Raw genomic sequence first — 5,828 nt, forward strand, 5'->3', positions numbered from 1 at the left:
ATGCCCTCTCTCACCATGCCTATTCAACATAGTATTGGAAGTTCTAGCGAGGGCAATCAGGCAAGAGAAAGAAATAAAGCATATTCAAATAGGAAGAGAGGAAGTCAAATTGTCTCTTTTTGCAGATGACATGATCCCATATCTAGAAAATTCCATTTTCTCAGATTAAAAAATTCCTAAGCTGATAAGAAACTTCAGCAAAATCTCAGGATTCAAATCAATGTGCAAAAATCAGAAGCATTCCTATCACCAACAATAGACAAGCAGAGAGCCAAATTGTGAATTAATTTCCATTCACAATTGCTACAAAGAGAATAACATACTCAGGAATACAGTTAACAAGGAAAGTGAAGGACCTCTTAAAAGAGAACTACAAATCACTTCTCAAGGAAATGAGAGAGGACACAAACAAATGGAAAAACATTCCATGTTCATAAATAGGAAGAATCAATATTGTGAAGTGAAAATGGCTATACTGCCCAAAATAATTTACAGATTCAATGCTATTCCCATTAAAATACCATTGACATTCTTCACAAAATTAGAAAAAACTACATTAAAATTCATATGAAACCAAAGGAGAGCCCATATAGCTAAAATCATCCTAAGCAAAAATAACACAGCTGAGGCATCATACTACCCAACTTCAAACTGTACTACAAGGCTACAGTAATGCTACTGGTACAAAAACAGACACATTGACCAACAGAACAGAATAGAGAACTCGGAAATAAGACTACACATCTATAAACATCTAATTTTTGGTAAATCTGACAAAAACAACCAATGAAAAAGGATTCCCTATTTAATAAATGATGTTAGGAGAACTGGCTAGCCATATGCAGAAAATTAAAACTGGACCTCTTTCTTTTTTTTTTTTTTTAATTTATTTATTATTATTATACTTTAAGCTGTAGGGTACATGTGCATAACGTGCAGGTTTGTTACATATGTATACTTGTGCCATGTTGGTCTGCTGCACCCATCAACTCGTCATTTACATCAGGTATAACTCCCAATGCAATCCCTCCCTCCTCCCCTTCTGATGGGCCCAGTGTGTGAGGTTCCTTCCTGAGTCCAAGTGATCTCATTGTTCAGTTCCCACCTATGAGTAGAGAACATGGGGTGTTTGGTTTCTGTTCTTGTGATAGTTTGCTAAGAATGATGGTTTCGCTGCATCCATGTCTAAAGGGACGCAAACTCATCCTTTTTTATGGCTGCATAGTATTCCATGGTGTATATGTGCCACATTTTCTTAATCCAATCTGTCACTGATTTGGGTTGATTCAAGAGTCTTTGCTATTGTGAATAGTGCTGCAATAAACATACATGTGCATGTGTCTTTATAGCAATAATTTATAATCCTTTGGGTAAATATCCCCAGTAATGGGATGGCTGGGTCATATGGTACACATCTAGTTCACAGATCCTTGAGGAATCGCCATACTGTTTCCATAATGGTTGAACTAGTTTACAATCCACCAACAGTGTAAGTGTTCTATTTCTCCACATCCTCTCCAGCACCTGTTGTTTCCTGACTTTTTAATGATTGCCGTTCTAGCACGGTGTGAGATGGTATCTCATTGTATGGTTTGATTTGCACATTTCTCTGATGGCCAGTGATGATGAGCATTTTTATATGTCTGTTGGCTGTATGAATGTCTTCTTTGAGAAATCTGTTCATATCCTTTGCCCACTTTTGATGGGGTTGTTGTTTGTTTCTGTAAATTTATTTGGAGGTTCTTTGTAGAGTTTCTGGATGTAAGCCTTTGTCAGATGATTTCTTAAAATTTTCTCCCATTAAGGATTATTTTCCTCTGATGGTGAACTTTTGCTGTGCAGAAGCTCTTTGGTTTGTTAAGATCCATTTGTCAATTTTAGCTTTTGTTGCCGTTGCTTTTGGTGTTTAGACATGAAGTCTTTGCCCATGCCTATGTCACAGATGGGCGCTACCTAGGTTTTCCTCTAAGTTTTTATGGTATTAGGTCTAACATTTTAGTCTCTAATCCATCTTGAATTAATTTTCGTATAAGGAGTAGGGAAAGGATCCAGTTTCAGCTTTCTACTTATGGCTAACCAATTTTCCCAGCACCATTTTATTAAATAGGGAATCCTTTCCCCATTTCTTGTTTTTCTCCAGGTTTGTCAAAAGATCAGATGAAACAGATGTGTGGTATTATTTCTGAGGACTCTGTTCTGTTCATTGGTCTATATCTCTGTTATTTTGGTACCAGTACCATGCTGTTTTGGTTACTGTAGCCTTGTAGTAGAGTTTCAAGTCAGGTAAGCGTGATGCTTCAGCTTTGTTCTTTTATTAGGATTGTGTTGGAGATGCGGGCTCTTTTTGGTTCATATGAACTTTAAAGCAGGATTTTTGCAATTCTGTGAAGAAACTCATTGGTAAGCTTGATGGGGAGTTAGCATTGAATCCTATAAATTACCTTAGGCAGTATGGCCATTTCCACGATATTGATTCTTCCTATCCATGAATATTCTTCCATTTGTTTGTCCTTTTTTATTTCACTGAGCGACAGTGGTTTGTAGTTCTCCTTGAAGGTCCTTTACATCCCCTTGTAAGTTGGATTCCTAGGTATTTTATTCTCTTTGAAGCAATTGTGAATGGAAGTTCCTTCATGATTTGGCTCTGTGTTTGTCTGTTATTGGTGTATAAGAATGCGGCTGAGGGCAACGGAGGCCATCGCCCGTCCCTTTTTACACCGTATACAAAAATCAACTCAACATGTATTAAAGTCTTAACTGTGAAACCCCAAACTCTAAAAATCCTAGAAGAAAATCTAGGCAATATCATTTAAGATATAGGTATGGGCAAAGATTTTATGACAAAAACATCAAAAGGAATTGCAACAAACAAAAAATTGGCAAATGGGATCTGATTAAACTAAAGAGCTTCTGCACAGCAAAAGAAACTATCATCAGAGTGAACAGGCAACCTACAGAATGGAAGAAAAATTTGGCAATCTATCCATCTGACAAAGGTATGATATCCAGAATCTCCAAGTAACTTAAACAAATGTACCATAAAAAATAAAACAACCCCATCAAAATGTTGGCAAAGGACATGAACAGACACTTCTCAAAAGAAGACATTTATGTAGGCTACAAACATATGAAAAAAAGTTCAACATCACTGCTCATTAGAGAAATGCAAATACAAAACCACAATGAGATGACATCTCATGCCAGTCAGAAAGGTGATTAGTAAAAAGTCAAGAAACAATAGATACTGGTGAGGCTGTGGATAAATAAAAACACTTTTTCACTGTTGGTGAGAATGTAAATTAGTTCAACCATTGTGGAAGACAGTGTGGTGATTCCTCAAAGCCTAGAGACAGAAATACCATTTCATGTGACCCAGCAATTTTATTACTGGGTATATACCCAACGGAATATAAGTCATTCTATTATAAAGATACATGCACACGTATGTTTATTGCAGCACTTTTCACAATAGCAAAAACATAAAATTAACCTAAATGCTCATCAATGATAGACTGGATAAAGAAAATGTGTTATATATACACCATGGAATACCGTGCACCCATAAAATGAAATGAGATTATGTCCTTTGCAGAGACATGAATGGAGCTGGAAGCCATTATTTTCAGCAAACTAATGCAGGTACAGTAAACCAAACACCACATGTTCTCACCTATAAGTATGAGCTGAACATTGAGAACACACACTGTCAGTGGAGGGCAGGCATGGGGATGGAGAGCATTAGAAAAAATAGCTAAGGTGTGTTGGGCTTGATACCTTGATGATGAGTTGACAGGTGCAGTAAACTATCGTGGTATATTTTTACCTATGGAACAAACCTGCACATCCTGCACATGTATCCCTGAACTTAAAATAAAATAAAATAATGAAAAAATCAAAAGAAAATAAAAAATGATAAAATGGAAAGAAAATAAATTAAAAAATGGAAAAAGGAAAGAAAAGCTTCTCAAGCAGCACAAAACCTGCCACGATGATGGTGCCTGATGTGTCCTAGTGACCCGATGTGAGAAACTAACTTGAGACATTGCCACCATGGAGACACCTGAGGAAACAAAGGAGCCTGCTGAAGCTGAGATCACTGAGCTCTTCTGGGATATGTTCTCCAAAATGGACATTTATCTTACTGGAGAATTGATGACCACCAGTGAAGACTATAAGCTCCTGGAAAATGAATAAACTACTCAGCTTGAAGTATCTTGAAATAAAAGATACTGCTATAAACATTAGTAGATACTTAAAGGACTTAAGTTTAAGTTCAGTTGTATGCTGGACTGCAGCCTTATCTGGATCAGATCAATATCATTGAAGAGCAGGTAGCAGCTCTTGAGCAGACAGCTTAAAAGATAAATGCATATTTTTTAAAAAAACTGGAAGTCAAGTACAAAAAGTTGGAGAAGTGATGAAAAACATATTTCTTTGGGACAAAGTCTTTTTTAATGTGGAAGAATGTTTTTTATAAGATGTGAATACTGAGGCTGATGAATTGTCAACTCTCCTCAAAATAAAATTATGCTGATCTTTCTAGGAAGATCTTAATGTTGAAATAAACTGTAGGACTGTGGCTACTCCTGTACCTCCTTTGAGGCAGTAACCCTTGAAAACTCACACTTACAACTGCTTATTTTTACCTGAATGCTTCATCATCTATTCAGGATAGAGACTCTCGAAGTTCAAGATACACTTGGGTGTGCCAGTAAAATCAAATAAGAGGACCTATTTTCTCTGTAGTGGTTAACACATTATTTTCCTACATGGCTGGTTTTTAAGTTATTGTAAATGATTTTTTTTTTCTGTTAATGATACTAATATATCATTAATGAGATTCTAATTTTCTTTTAAAAAAACAAAGTAGTTATTTTGCAGCTTATAACCTTGTGAATGTTAGTAATTTACTTTCTCATAATATTGCAAATAACATAAACAGCTTAAAATAATTCCAGGTTGCATCTTTTAGGTTGAGCAGAAATAGTGAAAGGAATGTTTTGATAGCTTGGTCTATGAAATAAACAACTCTTTTCTCTTCTACGTGAGTCAGATGTTTGGAGATGGATGACATCTTGATAAGTGCCCCCTTTTGGAAATGTATTAAAGACAAAGACAAGATATGTATATGTGTGCGTGATGTGGGGGGGGATATGGAAGTTGTCACTTATAAAATACAGCATTTTATAAAATTTTTAAAAAGGAAGAAATGCTTCTCTACCCTGCAGTCAAAAAATATTTTTATTAGTATATTTTTTAGATATTTCAAAGTTTTACTTTTTCTATTTCAGACTTGATCCATCTGAAATTGATTTTCAATATACGGAGAAAGATATCCCTTTTTGCATATGAACTATCATATCATTTTAAAATTGAAAACATTTTTTATATTTGTGATGTACAACACTATGTTTTGATACATGTATGCATTGTGGAATGGCTAAGTCAAGCTAATCAACATGCATATTATTTCTACACTTATTTATTTATGAGTTATACTTAACAATAATTTTATAATCCCAGCACTATCTACAAGGTATCCCTTCTTTTTCCTGTTGATCAGCAATGTCTGCTCCAACACATATCATCTTCATATAGGCAAGCATTTTTTTCTGGCTTTCTATTTGATTCCCTCATTCATTTGTCTATACCAGCACCAAGCCTACACTGGTAGAATTATTATAGTTTTAGAATGTACTGATACACACTAGATCTAGTCCCCTGACCAGGCAGTTCTTCAAGAGTATTTCGGCTACTATTTAACCTTTGTTGTTCCATACAAACTTTAGAATCAGCTCATCAAGTTCCACGAAAAATGTTTTTTAAAT

At 35.4% G+C, this 5,828-nt stretch overlaps 1 pseudogene; it reads left to right on the forward strand.

The window, feature by feature from the left end:
- The first annotated feature begins 3,619 nt into the window (after window positions 1-3,619).
- LOC101010122 lies at window positions 3,620-4,494 on the forward strand (annotated as a pseudogene).
- Window positions 4,495-5,828: the final 1,334 nt, after the last annotated feature.

This window comes from Papio anubis, chromosome X, assembly GCF_008728515.1.
Source record: "Papio anubis isolate 15944 chromosome X, Panubis1.0, whole genome shotgun sequence".
NCBI classification, from domain to species: domain Eukaryota; kingdom Metazoa; phylum Chordata; class Mammalia; order Primates; family Cercopithecidae; genus Papio; species Papio anubis.